General features: G+C 44.9%; 1 protein-coding gene and 1 long non-coding RNA gene across 4 annotated transcripts in view; both read right to left on the bottom strand.

Moving 5' to 3' along the window:
• Positions 1 to 17,136, bottom strand: part of CORIN (corin, serine peptidase) — a 146,247-nt gene that overhangs the window by 128,713 nt on the left and 398 nt on the right. The window lies entirely within an intron of this gene.
• Positions 14,316 to 15,972, bottom strand: LOC136007384 (uncharacterized). The gene is made up of 2 exons (XR_010609672.1): positions 15,721 to 15,972; positions 14,316 to 14,612 (listed from the first exon to the last, which is right to left on the bottom strand). It is a non-coding gene; the product is annotated as an uncharacterized LOC136007384 (long non-coding RNA).

Raw genomic sequence — 17,136 nt, 5'->3', positions numbered from 1 at the left:
ACAGAAACAAAAGCAACATTCCAAATGAATCTTCAATAGCAAGACTGAAACTTGTGTTATGAAGTTAATACACCTTTATTCAAAATTAACTAAAAATAATTATGATTTTTGCTATGATAAGGTGAAATTGGATGATAGGATTATTAATTGCAGACAGTGTCTTCCCAAAGGATGACTAACAGTTTATCCTCGTCGTCCAGAAGGCCAATCACACTGAAGGTGGTCGTGGCAGGACACAAGAATATAAATGCATCGATTACCCTGACAGCCTTTCTCCAAGAACCTCAAGAGACTGATATATATATTTTTACTTTGTAAATGCCAGTCTCTGCAGGTTATCCGTTTGACTGGCTCTGCTGGAAGTGCCTTTCTGTGAAGAACAGGTTACCAGACCAACAGGCACCAATAGAAGTTAAATTATTTCTTAAGGAATTGCTGCACAGAGACTAGATTTACACCCCACACATGCCCTCAGTGAGAAGTCTGCAGGCATAATGGGATTTATAGCATTACTTTCCATCATTCCACAATGTTTCTTGTTCCAGCATGGCACAAAGACTATTTGTAAGGAAAACTTCTTTGCTCATAGTATTAGAATTATCATCTATTTCTGAAAACCCTGGTTACTAGACATTGCAGACACTGTACAGACAGAAGTTAAAGAAACTGCATTTGTGCAGTTATATGTACCTTTTCTGATACTGCTAAGTATCACATGTTATCTGACCTCCTTGGGCCACATCCACTGCAGTGTCCCATATGACTTTTTTTGCTACTTCTACTGTTCAAAGTAAAGACCAGATAACATTGCAAATGCATATGGTACCAGCATGGTGTGAGGTGCTAGCAGTATCCCACTTGATAAATTTCTTCCCATTCCAGTGATTCAGTCCCAACACCATCCTGCTACTGGGCTCATCTAGCAAGCGGTGCGTAAGTTGACAGTCACCTTCAAGATGACAGAGTTATCTGAACATCTGACACAGCCAGCCTGGTGTCAGAGCAGTAAGACTGGCAGCACTGTACATTGAAAAGGTACAGCTTGGGTGACTTGAAAATGTCTGTAACATGATCATCACCATTTCCCACCACAAGAGAAAAATGAAGAATGTAGGAGAGAGAGCTATGTGGTTGTCAGAAGTGTTTATCTTAATTAATGGCTCGTTCAGAAGTTGCAAAAATCCCAAGATTTAGGGATATTTCAGCTAAATTACTGTCTTTACCAGCAATTAACAGCTCAAATATCTAGGCACAGAGAATAAGGATTTAGGGTCCTAAAAGTCACCTAAAGCAACATTCAGACAATCCTGGCTTGAGTATGTAACTTCCTGCAGTCCATATTTGCCTACATTCTCATGTTAAAGTCTTCAAAGTCTGCCTGAAGTTTTGCTTGTGGCCACGCTGGAACACAGCAGCTTAGCAGCTACTCATGGCAGGCTTCCTGAATTCCATGACCTTGGTTTGAACAGCCTGTATTAGGTCCCCTTGGGAGGGCTGAGTGCAGGTAACAGAGGAATAACACAGATCTGTCACGAATACAGATCTCTCAAACACAGCTGCCATAGCTGCTTTTGAAAGCATAGCCAAAAAGGAAAACAAAAAAGGCATAAAATTGCTCTTTCTAACAGTGCAGTGGTTACAGAGCTCCCACAGGAAACGGGGCTGTTGAGTTCAATTCCCTCTTCGGCCTACAGCAATTATAAATTAGATCTACAACTCAGCAGAGTACCACAACCACCTGAACATAAACTCCTGAATCAGTGCACACTACCCCTTGAAGTCATGATATTCTGTAAAAAAATACAGTTCTGCTGGGCCTGGTAACAGTGAGCAGGAGCATCACTACACAGCCCAGTGATGAGGGCGCTCAGGAGCTGGCTCTTGGTTTCTTCACAACAAACAAACATAAGATCCAGCTCCTTTTTCTAAAGGAATGATTTCAAATCAAGATACACTTCTTGCAAACCCCAGGCAAAAGTGCCCAACTCTACCCAGTGCAATACAAGGTAAATGCTGACCCATGACTCCATCTAGAGTGCTCAATCTAGAAAAAAAACCTTATCAATACACAACAATATTACATTCTCAAAGAACTGAGAAAACACACAGAAACGGTATTCATTGTTAATGGTTTTGACTCTTCTTGTGAGGAGGTGATATTGGATGTTTTGGAGGCATGTGAGATTTATTCATACTAAGCACAAGTGTGTAACTGAGAGCAGATTTACCACCACTGTTGATGCCTCAGAGAGAAACATTACATGCACCTAGGAGAAACATTACATGTGTGCCAACGCAAACAGCAAGCTTCTCATGTTCCTGTTTCTGTAAGAATTTCTTTCTTAAGTCTATTGGCACTGTAGATACTACTTTTTCTTCCTACTAAAGGAGAACTACAAACATTTTCCTTCTTGTCAACTCCTGAAAGTAAAAGTAACACTAAATTTTTGCACTGACAACTTACCACCAGAGATTTTAAAAGGGACTGTTGTATCCTAATTTGCTTTCAGTGACTGCTCAAGAAAAGAATGTTGGATTGCAGAAGACATGCTTCTCTAAACACCACGAATTGCTAGTTTCGCATAATAACAAAGTAAATATTTATAGGCAACTAAACAGCACAGGGGTTTTTCCCTTCTATAGGAAAAGACCTCGTGAAACACACTAAACCTTTTTAAAATTACCACCACTCAGCAAACATAAACTTAATTTTTGCCAGTTTTCCATCACTAGAACATCTACATGAGTTTTTTTCCATCAGTTTTATGGTGAATATGAAATAAAACTAGAGGTAGTGCTAATGGTTCCTATATCATTAATGAGAATCTAATAAAATCTCCTATAGATAAAAATAAATGCATTTTATATACTTATATATTCCCTGATACTGATACTTCTCTTGCCACCAAATATTGTAATACACAAAGAATAAATGCTCCAGTTTTAAATGCTCTAGTATGCCAATGATATCTGCATAAACTTCATACATGCTCTGTCCTCTCAATTATAATAAATAATGGAATTGAGGCAAAAATAATGGAATCTTCAGGAAAAAATGGACCTGTAGAAGGAGATAGGGGTGCTACACACTTATTCATTGGCTCACTTCCACAGGTTAGTGGCCAAGATAAGAAACAACTTCCCTCAACTCTCTCCGTAGTCAAGAGTTCCTCAGAATCATTCTCCAAGTCTGTAAGACTGAGGTGCCTTATAGATACATGCTTATCTCCCTTTCCAAGAGAAGGGCAAGAAGACAGAAGCAGAATCCTTGAGGGCAGACTGAAAGAAACCAAGCTTAACTGCTGGAGATTTTGGCATAAAACAGATTTAGTACAGCACTGGACCAAACCATATTCACAGTACTTGAAGGATACTGGTGCAAGTTCCCCTCCCACAACTGTTGTTAGAAAAGACAACTCAAAAAGGACTTTTTCTAATTAAATACTGTGCGCACCATAGTTAGAAAATCTCAGTGTTTGGTTGTTAAGTCATTTACAGTCACATTTTGTATTGAACAAGAACACAGGCAGAGTGCAGGATGCTAATTTCCCCTAAGAGCTAAAAAATTCTGTCCCTAATAAAATGCCTAAACTCACTGCTTACCTGAGCGCCGTCCTTTCAGCAATGACTGCAATAAAGGAAATACACCATGAAGTAACTCTGAGCTAATTTCAGCGCAGATTTTATAAAAATCCTAGCCTTATCCAGGACTGCTGGATTCAGCTGCTCATAGCTGTTTTTCTGAAACCAGAGAGGCAGAAAAAAGATGGGGCGGAGGGGAATACAGTCCCATCTGACTACAGAAGGACTAAAAATTCATTAGACCAAAATTCATAGCTTATCTTGTGCAAGATGTGGGGAGAATGTGATCTCATGGGTGTCATTTTTATAACATGCCTGTCATATTAAAGCACAGAAATGACAGATTAAGTTAAGATTTATGGGTGAAAAGCCTATGGTAGCATACTATTTTCCTTTTAGACACAAAAAGTATCTAAGTTACTAGTCTATAAAACAGCCTGAATCACAGTATAAGCACTTGACAAAGGTATCTCCTGATGTTGCCACCACAAGGCTAACAGATTTTCTCCCAGTAAAGAAATACCATTAGGGCTAACAGCCTGCTGTCAGTATCTTCTATGCATGATGGGTTTCTACAAAAAACGTAGAAGACAACTGCTGGATCAGAAGCGTCAAAACATCTTGAACAAGCCGTACACCAAAGTATTATGTGGTGTGTATGCTGGAAAGTAGAAAGAAAACAAGAAACTACTACCGTGAAATGGCAGGAAGAATGGCATTAGAGGGCAGTAAACAGGTGGCTTTGTAGAAGTTCTCACACTGCCATTAAAGAATCTGCCACCAAGCAATAGCTTGTGTATAGAAAGTATGTTAAATTATGAAAACTATCTGCAGTTTCCATATCCTTGATGTTGTTCCTCCTCTCATGCTGAGGCAGAGCTCTGTTGTCAGCTCCTGTGATTTTATCAGCTTTCATAATGCTGGTCTTAAAAGTATAGATATTGGATTCACAATGACCATGCCAGGCATTACAGCTTTCCTTTCCCTGTAAGGACAGATGGTTCCCAGTTACCCAATATTCAAATACCCGAGAGTAACAGAAGCTACAGATGCTCTACATTTTTTATCAGTTCTGTCCTGTTCACATGAAAATTTGGAAGTCAGCAATGCGCTTCTATTTAACTACTTTATCATCCAAAAAATATAACACCATGCTTTAACAGTCACTATAACAAGTAGAAAGTGTAAGATGAATCCTCCAAAGGTAAAGGCAAAATCACAGCCTAAAAACGGGAACAGGCAAAAAGTCACTGGCAACAAGGTTTTGCACAGTCTTTCATTTTCAGTGTTACAGGAACCAGAGAGCCAAACTGAAAAGGAACAACTGATGAATGAATGTTAAAGCAGCATAAGAAATTGGATACTAAACATCTTTTGTCTGCAAATACAAGTAATACTCAAATTCCAGTGTATATGAATTGAAGAACAAAAGTGCTGCAGTTATTCTGAAAGAAAATGTTGCAATTTAGGGATTAACCCCAAGCAAACAAACAAAACCCAAATCACAACCCTTTCATACAGCAAGGCAGCAAACATGTGAAGCATCACATGAACTGTTCGCTGCACAATGAAATGCACTAGTTTTTCTGATAGTTCAACTTCACTGTAATCCTGTAACTTCCCCCAGGAAATTCCATTTCCTCAGACAAATTACATATTGTTGACACAATTCATTCAAAGTTCATTTTGATGACCAGACCTCCTTTCCCATTCATGAAATAAAATACTCCGATTTAGCCCTATTTTAACCGCTGAAACATAAATATACTGAGCCATCATACCAATCTGAAATACACAGTGATCCAGTAAGGGAGATGTCATATAAAGACGGGCACACGTCTCCAAAAGAAATACTTGGTGCTAGATGCCATTTCCAGCCAGATTCTTTTGGCTGAAGCAGAAACCTGAAACACATTTCTGACCTAACATTTTCGCTTAAAGTAAGCAAGCTGTAACTGTGTTTGGTGATGTTTCTTCTGTGTACAGAAGACACAATATGTGAAGTAAGGTGATTTTGTTGTCTTTCAGACTACCGCAGAGACCCGCTGGCCACTTTCTGTTCAGGTGACCTTTCAAGCATTAATCCAGCATGAGACGCAGTGTGGTAAAAATCCAAACCAGGTCTCACCAGAAGTCACCAATTCAGACTAATGAATGTTGATGTGGTATTCTTCAATTATTTCACACAGATTTGGGGATCTTAACTCCTGACAATTAATTTCAGCAGTTTTGTGAGTCACTGAGGCAACTTTGGAAGTGGGAAATTGTGGCGATACACTTGAGAAGCTCAGAAGGGACAAGGTGAGAGTCAGGTATGTCTCACTCAGATATGCGACAATGCAGTTCTGATGCTGCTCCAGCTTCAGTCTGAGACAGAGGCAGTGCTAAGTTTGCTGAGACAAAATCCAAACACAACCACGGTGTTCCAGTTATCTGTGTGTTTGAGACGCTGCACTGCTGCCTGCCAAGCTAGATCTCCCTTGCAGTATGCCTACAGTGCTGTCTAAACAGCGTGACTGCAGACCTCTCAGACATAGCCCACTCTTGCTTTGCACTTTTTAGCTGAGCTATGACCAGCTATCCAAGCCACGGACACACTGAGTTACAAGATGAATGTCATGTTGCCACTGGTGTTGCCATTAAGAAATAGTTCAGCTGATGGCAAACTTACTGCAATTCTGAACTCTCTTCTTTATTATTAGCAGCTGGTAGCTGGTAGCAAGGATCTATGATGCTGCCTTTCCTCATAAACTGCCATGGTTTAAGCCCAGCTGGTAAATCATCTCCACGCAGCCACTCCCTCACTCTCCCCTTCTCCCCTGGCTCCTGGAGGGATGGGGAGGAGAACTGAAAGAATGTAACTCCCATGGGTTGAGATAAGAACAGCCCAGTAACTAAGGTATAACACAGACCACTACTGCTACCACCAATGATAATAATGATAAAGGAAATAACAACACTCACCACCTGCCAACCGATACCCAGCCGAACCCGAGCAGAGATCTAACCCTTCCAGATAATTGTCCCCAGTTTATATAGTGGGCATGACGTGCTGTGGTATGGAATACCTCTTTGGCTAGTTTGGGTCAGGTGTCCTGTCTCTGCTTCCTCCCGGCTTTCCCTCCTCCCTGGCAGAGCATGAGACTCAGAAAGTCCTTGGTCAGGCAGCAACTAAAACCACTGGTGTGTTATCGGCATTGTTCTCAGACTAAAGCCCTGCACCAGCTACTAGAAAGGAGAAAAACAACTGTTACAGCTGAGCCCAGGACAGTATCCACCCCTTATTCCAAAGCATTCATGTCATGCTCAGATCTCACATTTTTCAATATACCATTGCTTTTCATCTCATATACATATATACACATACACACATACAAACACAAAGAGACAGCTATCTTTTCTTAGTCCATTGACCATCCCTATAAAGTTCACTGAGTTCATTCAGTCCATTGTCAGGCTCCGTCAGTCTCAGAGCAGGAGAGACAGTGTGCAGTGTTGGATCACTGCCTGCTGACAACACCACTGAATTTGCCTGGTCACTGCTGAGCTCATCTGGTTTCATCAAAGTTCATTCTTTGTTGGAATGATGGTCGGAGGGAAGTCAGGGCCAGTTGCTGGTGACTTGAGGACAGTACTGGGAGACTCCTGCTACTACTGCCCGCTTTTCCCATAACTTTATTCTCTGCTGATGACCATGACAGCATGTATCCTCTTTTCAAAGCCCAGAAGGGCAGGGATGGTGTCCTGGGTTCAGCAGTAGCAGTCATTTTTTCTCCCTCTTAGTAGCTGGTGCAGCGCTGTGGTTTTGACTTTCGACCTGGGAATGGTGCTGATAACACCTATGGTTTTAGTTGGTGCTCAGTAATGTCTACTCTGACCAAGGACTTTCTGAGTCTCACGCTCTGCCAGGGCGGACTGGAAGCTGGGAGGAAGCAGAGACAGGACACCTGGCCCAAACTAGCCAAAGGGATATGCCATACCACAGCACGTCATGCCCAGTATATAAACTGGGGGCAGTTACCCGGAAGGGTGAGATCACTGCTCACGTCGGGCTGGGTATCGGTCGGTGGGTGGTGAGCAGTTGTATTCTCTTCCCTTGTTATTTCCCTTATCATTATTATTATTGGTGGTAGCAGCAGTGATTTGTGTTATACCTTAGTTACTGGGCTGTTCTTATCTCAACCCATGGGAGTTACATTCTTTCAGTTCTCCTCCCCATCCCTCTGGGAGCGGGGGGGGGAAGGGGAAGAGTGAGAGAGCAGGCTGCGTGGCTCTGAGTTACTGAGTGCACTTAAACCACAACAGATGGGCATCTAGCTTATGGGCTATAGAAGTGTTATATAGCAGCAACAGCATCTAATTGAGTTTCTTGGCTGTTTTCACCCAAAATTAACCCCCCTTGAAGTACACATCAGCCTTCCCCATCTTCCCGCATTACCCACCAAATACAACAAGGCCCCCAAGTGAACGCAATCCCACAAGTGGACTTGCTTTTACCTGAAGCAGGAATAACCCAGACTGTCTTCCCCAGCAGATTCTTTATGTGCACCACAAGAACTTTCTCCTCCTCTACAGTATGTAAAAGTTCTGATTGGGGTGGGCCAGCCCAATTGGCAGATCATCTGGTGTTGACCAACCAGGTGTTTTGCGGAATGAGTGTCTCCCAATGTTTGAAATCTTTGGGGTTAATTAGTTTTCCTTAAGTTTCTAGGGCTTGTAAGAACTACTAATGAAAGTTTCAACAGTGCCATGCTGGTTTTCTGAAAACACCCAGAGACCACGCTAATGCCATTCTGACTACTCAGATGTTCACTGCATTGAGGCTTACTAAGCAAGTAGAGCAGCAATGGCAAGTCTCTGTCTATACACTGCTGAGATTCACAGCTCAATAGGCAGCGGAGTAACACAATACTTGCTTCAGGTTCCTGCTTTGCTGGGAATTCAATAAGCAGATGCCTGCACAAGACCTATTAGCATCAGAAAGCAAAATCAAAAACCCTAAAAAGACATAATTTAGGGGGAAAAAATATCTTATTGTCATAATTTGTGACAATACAAAGACTTTGAAAAAAAAAACAAAACATTTTGAGGGCATGAAGGGAGACAGTCAGAGGAAAACCTCTTTGTAGAAACAGCCTCAACCCTGGAAAACTAGAATGGAGAAAAATAAATCCTGTCTGCCCAGTGGCTCCCATTCAGTGTATTAATTATCACCTGTGTAGAAACCTTATTAGAAGGCACATCCTGCCCAGGGCAACCAGACCTCATAATTTGGCAAACATTTTTTTTTCTCTATTCATGCCAGATCAGTAGGTTTAGCCTTCTGAATTTGAAGGTGACCAGTACATCATATGTGCCATGCACATTACTGATTATATGATTACTTAACCTATTTAAAACCAGAGACTTTCAGTGACATGAACTGAATGCAACCTAAACAAATGGCAAGAATCTTCTCAGAACCATTTCTCTCCTTATGTTTCATGCATTTCTTCTTTTCTTTTTTTTTTTTAATGTATAGATTATTCTTACACTACCCATGTCTTCCTAGAAGAAATTAAAACTTCTAATTTGAATGTGTACTGTTAACTTTACTAACATTTTTATGAACTGTGAACAAAATGATGCTAACCCTTGGACCCAAGATAAGAGCAGCAGCAATATTTATCAAAGGAAAGGACATGATTTAGAGTCAAAGCAAAGCTTCATCTGTTCAGCATAGCTGGATATTTATTTGTCCTCTTCCCAAAGATGAAAATGGACTTACACAATATCTCACAGATCTATAACCTACTACCTATAAAATGTGGAGGTGACTCATTCATTTTTCAGGAGGGTATCTCTTTGTTCAGAAATATGTCACCTTTGAACATTTGATTCAGTAGGAGAAAATAAAGAAAGAGAAGGCTATTTTTTGAAACTACCAGGATATCTTGACAGAAATAACTGAAGAGGTGACTGGAGATTAAACCTATTCATTATTGTCGAAGTTACGAAACAAGCCGATACAGAAAACTCAATATTAAATGAGTTAACATGGCACTGACATTGGTGTACATGTTTGACTATGATGAAAGGTTTATGGATCACGTAAGGATTTGTAGGATAAAAACTTGCAACTAAGTCACTGAAACAATAAGAATTTGGCAAATTGTTTTATAAAAGAAGAAAAATCCGACTGTATTTATAGCTAGGATTACTTGATACAGTTGTCCTCCCTAGAACAGATGCCAGTTTTCCTCCCATTCACATTTTCTTTGGAAATATCCAAAAATCACATAATTATCCTATCTATCGTGAGGAAAAAGCAAATGGAAACCATCTGGGTTCTTAGCCCTTCCAGAGCACTAATGACACTATTGCATGTATTCTGACTTCATAGGGAGAAGGAGAATTGTTAATAACTTCTAAGCAGATTGAATAAATTCAGACTTCTTATCCAGCCTTGTCCACATGCACAACAAATTATTGAAATAGCTACTGACTGTACAGTTCCTGATCCTCTTTCAGATATATTATCCACTTGGACAATATTTGTACATGCACAGAACTAGCATTTTCAAACATAAAGCTGTCCCTCAGCAATATCTGTCCCTGAACACTGTGAAGGCAGAAATGCACAGGCCGTTAAAGCAAGGTGGACTCAGCCATCCGTGTTTCTTCCTGAAGATGTAAAAATGCAGGAGGTTAGGGAAAGCCTGACAACTATAGCATGTTCTGCTTCTATGATCTGCAGATCCCATTCATTCTGGGAAAACTCTAACATAGACAAAATAATCCTCCCAGCACATCTGACACTTGGAAGCAGGAGCAATGGAAGAAATCTCCATGTCATATCACTGGCCCATGGAAGTCCAGAGCAGACGTAACTGTGTATTACAGATACGTGCTGTATTATTGAATGCAAAGCTGTAGGTCTGACAGACTTGGGATGGAAAGCTCCCCAGTGCTACCAGGGGTTTTATTTCCAAGGGAATGCCCTGACTACTTTCTGAAATCTAATGACATGAACAATGCAAGGAGCATGTAAGTAATTTCTTACTGCTTCATTCAGAAGCAGCAAGGGTAAAAAAGCTCTCTTTTCACAGGAAATGCTCCCTGAGTTTGAGACACTCTCAAGTAACTTTCAGAAATATGGATGTTACAGTATAGGCTATTTGGAAACTAGGAGCTCTTGAGGTGACAAGCAATGGCAAATGCTCTGGGCAATTACTGTTACTCTTAAATCACTGTTAAGTTAAATCTCCCTGGTATCAAGCACAGCAGACATGGAAAGTTCTAGCAAACTTGGTTTTAAAACACTAGATTCATTATATGGCAGAACTGAGTGTTACAGGTTTGAGGAAGAGAAGAAGGGAAAGGAAGACTTTGACAATCACTGACCAGTTGGACCCAAATCACAAGCACCATCCACTGAGCATTGATCTTGAGCTCCCTCTGAACTATGACACATGACTTGGAATAGATGCACTCTGATGTAGTCCCAAAGAAGAAAACTCATGTCTACCTTCACTTTCTTTCCCGTAAGGACTGGGTGTAGGCGACTTCAATGTTCGATACAGAAAGTGCTTCTTTTGCAAGAAAAAGTGAGCCCTGGACTACAGCAAGAGCAGTAGCCTACAGGAACATGTGCGATAAGTCACCTGGCAGTCTTCTTTCCCACAGATTTACAGGAGCTGTCCCTCATGGGCTATTCTACAAGGAAAAGATTTTAAAATTGCCTCAATTTCAGTGTCCTCCCTGAAAAAAAGAAAATAAATAAAGAAAGAAAGAAAGAAGAAAAGCAATGTGTATTGATTTAGCACATATGCAAAGGATGGGGTTCCAGAGAATGACTATTCTTGTAGAAAACATGCTTTGCAACAAGGGGCAGGGCTTGAATAATCAAAGCATAAACTTCACTATTTCAAAGCAGCACCGACAGTATCTGATTTTCAGCCTCTTTTCACTTTCTACTGGGCAATGTACTAAGAACTACCTTATGCTGGAAACAACACCAAAAAACAGATAAACTGTGTGCCACTCAAAGAAGTAGATGCTGTAGGGGTTCCACTCTAATGACAGAGATGATGAAAAGGAACTGAAGGATGGCTGGATTCATTTCATCCCTTCAGGATGTGGGGATCAAGGAAGATGGACAGGAGAGCAGGCAACCACAGAAGTCAGCTATGAGCAAGCATACTTTCCCAAGCTGATGCTATAATGAGGTGGCCACCACTCCCCTGATTACATGGACATCTATACTGGGTGTAGGTGACAAACTGCTGGCAATGGGGGGACTGCAGGCATGGCCCCCATGAGAAGAGATCGGGGTTGTCCATGGCCGGTTCCAGCTGGCTCTGCAGCACAAGACACAGCTGAGCCCATCATCAAAGCTGGTGGTGCCTCTGTAAAAATGTATTTAAGAAAGGGCAAAAACCACCACATGGGCAGAGAAGTGGGAAAATAGTGAGAAACAGCAGTGAAAACACCAGTGTCAGAGGAGAAACAGCTGCTCCATGGTGAAGCAGATATTCCCAAAAGGACTGAAGCCCATGGAGGATCCACACTAGAGTAGAGGAAGACTGAGGAGGAAGGAGCAGCAAAGAACCACAGTCCTCCCCTGGGCAGCTCATTGCCTCACTGAAGAGCCACAGTGCTTCCTGCAGCAATAACAAGATGGAAGAAGAGTGAAGCTAAACCTGGGAATAGCAGAGGAGACGTGCTTTCCACAAGTGTTTTAATGCTTGCTTCTTTTGGTTTTGTTTCAGAATGTTTAAATCAGTAATTAAGTACTTATAATAGCCATCAATAACCTAATTTCCTCCACAACATTAGCTGGTCAGCGATCTCCCAACCTTTACCTTGACCCAGGAGCTTTCTTTCCCTGGCTCTCCTTACTTTCTCCTAGGTCCCACAGGACGGAGTGGGGTGAGTGAGCAGCTGTGCAGGTGCTTGGCCATGAGCCGAGGCTACCTCACCACCACACCAGAGCAGGCCCTGAGGGCCAGGAGCCACATACTTCATCAGGAGAAGGCACAGTAGCAGCCAGACAACACTTTCTGCTACCTATGCTGCCTTTAACATCCAGATATTCAGATTTAATAGGTAAAACAACCAAAAGTAGCAGCATATGCATAATTAAACAATTATGAGCATTGTTTTAAACTATAGGGGCTTGAAACCACAGTTGAGGAGAATCTATCCCTTCAGGGGGGCCATCTTCCACACAAGGTAGGCACAGGATGGAATCTAATTCACATTTCAGGGGCAGCAAGATTCTCATCTCTATTTGAAACGGCAAGCTCTTGCTTGATTGTTGTCTCGTTATTGTTTTTACATTTAGGATATTAAACCATTATCCCTAACTCTTTCGTGTTTGCTGATTAGAAAGACAAGCGGAAATTAAAATCCCTGCTTCGAAGGGAACTGTCTTCCTTAGTGGAACAGCAGAAATGAATTATGCTTCCATCCGACAGTTAAGAAAGGAGGAAAGGGTTCACCATCAGGGTATTAAAGCGCACATCGATCTGGATGCGGCCGGGTCTCAGCCGTTAGCGTGAGGGGAGTGGTAGGCGCCGGGGCCAGCGCAGCACCGAGAGACACCGGGCCCGGCGCTAGGACCCGCCGGAGGGGCTCCCCGGAGGCTCTATTTTTACTACGGTATTTTCTGCATTCAGACTTTCCACTGCAGGCGGCCCGGGTCAGGGGATCCGCTCTGCCGGGGGAATCTGACGGGTCAGCCCAGCAGCAGTTATTTATAGAGGGGCGGGGGGCAGAGGGAAGGGGTGCGAGCGGCATCATGTTCTCCAGTCGCGGTGCTGCGCACCGGCGGAGCCACCACGGACAAGCCCCACCGCGCCGGTCCCTCAGCACAGCCGGGCAAGGCGGCTACGACGGGAGAGCCCCAAGCGCCGCGCCCCGGCGCTGACGGGCTGAGGAGAGGGGACAGCCCGGGCCGGCCGGAGGACACAGCGGCGGCGAGCCGAGGAGGAAGACACCGGGCAAAGCCAGGGAGCAATTCCTTCCCTCTTTCCCTCCGCCATTTTTCCTCATGCAGCCTGTTGGGGAGCGAGGATTCACCTCACGCACGTACTAACTACCCCAATACAGATCCCTGCAAGTGGATGGGGACCTTCATGCCCTCTCAGCCTGGCTGAAGCTCATGACAGTTCCAGGGGAAAATGCACACCCTCAGATGACACAAGTTGACCCTGGAGGGTTAACTAGAATTAAAAGCACAGAGGCAGTGAGGGCAGTCAAGCTGGAGCCTATCTGGCCATGTTTTCAGAGGTTGTTCTGTGTGTGAAGTCCTTTCTGCGGAGGATTTAACCTCTCCTTGTCCTACTGCGACATCTGCCACGTCACGAGGAGTTACCATCCACCTTTCTCCCCTAGTGCTGAAGAACTGTACATACGCAGCCTGCCTTTTATGAGGTCCATTTCTTTTTGTAGGGAAGAAACTGAGAGAATAGAAACATCAGCCTTTTAAACTGTAATCAGACTGCCCCCTCCAGTGCTGGTGCTTAGCTGCTTCATCCTGAAGCTGTTTTAAACTCAGCAGGGTCAGGCTACCCCATTCTGACAGGCCTAGGCTGCTTCTGCAAGTCTAGAACTGCCCTGCTGCAAGCAGCCTGACATCTGCCCCTGCCAAACCCTTGCTGGCACTCGGAAACAGGATGTTCATCTGGCCTTATCAGGGCTGGCCAAGGATACCTGACACGCTGACAGGATTCGACTCTTCCCACGCAATGTAGCAGTAGCCCACATCTTTAAAAACCTTATTGCAGCAGGAGATTGTGCCATTGTGTTTAACTGCCTCATGGCACACGCTCTTCAGCCTGGAAGCAGGTGACTTGGTATCCATGGCCTCCTGGTGCAGGTGGGGCTCTCACCTCCTATGGAAGTGCCTGTAGTACTCCTATTGTGCCTGCTGTATTGGGGTGGCCTCAGTGTGGCAAAGACTCACAGAGCCCAAACAGCCACTAGGCCACAATGATGGAAGCATCATCTTCTCATTCCTGTATAGGAGCTTACTCAGAGTTCAGCATCTGTTGGTTAGAACAGTTGAGTAGCAATAAGAGCAGAAGACAGCGGGTTTCCTCATCAGGTGCAACCACCCCAGCATTCCCTTGCCTCTTCTGCCTTCTCTTGGACGGTTCCCCTGTTCCACTGTTAGTAAATGAGATTTCTGTCTGGGTGCTTACCCACCTCACCCTCTGCCCACGCTCATCTGGCCATGCAAATAATGACAAGAAATTATGTCTCTGGCAATACACGGACTTTGTGTAATGGCAGGACAGTGATGTTCCTCGAGGGAGCAGAGTGCTAAGACCTAAACGTGTATATCAGCTTAGCAAAAAAAAAAAAAAAAAACCAAAACAAAACCCCAAAAAAAGCAGCTCCTACATTCAAGTAAGCCTTTTTAAATAATTACTGGCACTGCTAACAGTCCTGGCTTTCATTTGGATCTGCAGGCATCATCTAATACATAATTAAGAGCTAAACGATAATACAGGTACATTAAATTGCCTTGTGTGCATTGCACATTTTACAGAACACCTCCAATCATGACAAATTTCACAACATGTTATACTCTTGATTCATTGTACACTCAAGTTATCTACCACAGGCACACAGTCAAGTGCCAGCAAAAGTATCTAGAGAGGAAGCAAATACTTTCTTCAGTGTTTTATAGACCCAACTCCAAAAGATGGAGGAAAAACCTTGTTTTGCCCTGACAGTCCCATCAGACACCAATGGGACATCATCAGATCACAAGCCGTGCTGCATGGCTCACCACCCTGAAAGCCCCTTTAAGTATAACAAGTGCTGGTGTCTTCCTTTAAAACATATGCTGAGAGACAATTCCACATCAGGCTAAAGGGCCCAGCTGGCCCACCAACCGAAAAAACTGGCTGTTGGGCACTCCAAAAACAGCTGATGGGGAATGGAAAGGAAGTCAGGAGCATTTCCTTTCTAAAGGAGGTTTGGACATTGCTGGGGATTCTCCTGTCCCACCCCACAAGGAACCCCCAGCTTCCTATGGAACCGCAATGTCCAAGACACTCGGGGGATGCCACCAGGTTTTACAGAGACACTAATTCTAGAGTGGTTCTAGAATTCCTTGTGTTACTCCGGTATTGTTGTTTGGATTACCTCAATGATGCGCCAATCCAGCACTGTGTCACAGCGTCCGAGGACCTTAGAACAGAGATCTTCAGCTAAGGCTGAAGAAACAAAACTGAAGAATTACATTTTAGTTCTGCTGACGGGTCCATCTTTTAGGAGCACAGGAAGGGTGTAAGCGGCCATATGGAAAAATCCATTCCCACATTTCTACCGCTGAAAGCTAAGCCTTCCCAAGAGATGCACGGAATGCATTAAAAAAGCTCTTGATTTCGCTTAAGAGTTCCACCATTTCAGCCAGACTGCTAACAATTTAAAATAACGGTTGATTAATTAATCGTCTGCCATGAAACGCGTCCAAGGAGGCTGCATTTTAAACCGAAGTGGAGCAACGGTACTGCTGGAGCGTGCTGCCGTATTTACAAACCTGTGAAACCCGCTGCTGGGACATTCCGGACCGGGGTGACGGCGCGGGAAGCTTCGCCGCCATCCCCCCGGGAGCCATGCTCCGAGCTCAGCAGCATCTCTGCGCGCCCGCCGCCGCTCCGGCTCTGCCCGCAGGCGGAGCGGGGACAGCCAGCCCGGGGCTGAGGGGCTCCGCGCCGGCACCGCCGCAGGGAGCACCTGCGGCTCCGCCGTGCGTCCCCTCTGGCAGCGGGGACAGCGGGCAGGCACCTGCTCCCCGCGCAGACGAAGTTAGGGCAGACAGGGTGTGCGCTGGGACACTGGGACCACCCGCGCTATCCCCTCCAAGGGTTAACCACCAGCTCTGTGACCTCTCGTGAGTGGCGGCCAGCGGTACCATGCGCCGGACAGCCCTGGGAAGGCGTCCCTCCGCCCGCCCGCAGCGTGCATCCTAGGTGAAGATAAAGCCAAGACCTCGCTGCTGCCGGGGGCAGCCACCTCGCCGGGGCGCTTCGGCCCCCGGTGAGGCTGCCACGGCCGTCCTGCCGGAGGTCGAGCTCAAACTTTGCTCTTGCAAATCGCGGCCGGACCTGTTGCCGGCGGGCTCGGCGCAACTCCCCTCCGCTCCTTTCAGCGCCCGAGCATTAACAGACACACCAGACCCGCTGATCTTTGCTGACTTCGTGAGAGAACCGGAGCGAGGGCGCTGATAAGCTCTGCACGAAACGCTGACAGCGACCGGTTAACTGCGACTCACCTACATCCTGTGCCTCTGAGCTCGACCGTCCGCGGCGCTCCGCCTGCACAGCCGCGCACGTTTCCACACGGGAGCGCCCCGGGACGCCTCCACCGCGGCTGGCGGGGCGCGGGCAGTAACTTGCCCGCCAGGCCGCGCCGCCCGGGGCCCCGGCACCGTCCGTACCTGCGAGCCGCGGGCCCGCTATCGCTACAGCGGAGCGCAGGGCTCGCCGCCCCTCCGCCTGCCCGATCAACCTGCCGCTCAGCCCCGCGGTGGCAGCGCAGGCTCTGCGCAGCGCGCAG

This window comes from Lathamus discolor, chromosome 1 (assembly GCF_037157495.1).
Source record: "Lathamus discolor isolate bLatDis1 chromosome 1, bLatDis1.hap1, whole genome shotgun sequence".
NCBI lineage: Eukaryota > Metazoa > Chordata > Aves > Psittaciformes > Psittacidae > Lathamus > Lathamus discolor.
This window is presented reverse-complemented; position numbering and strand designations above follow the sequence as displayed.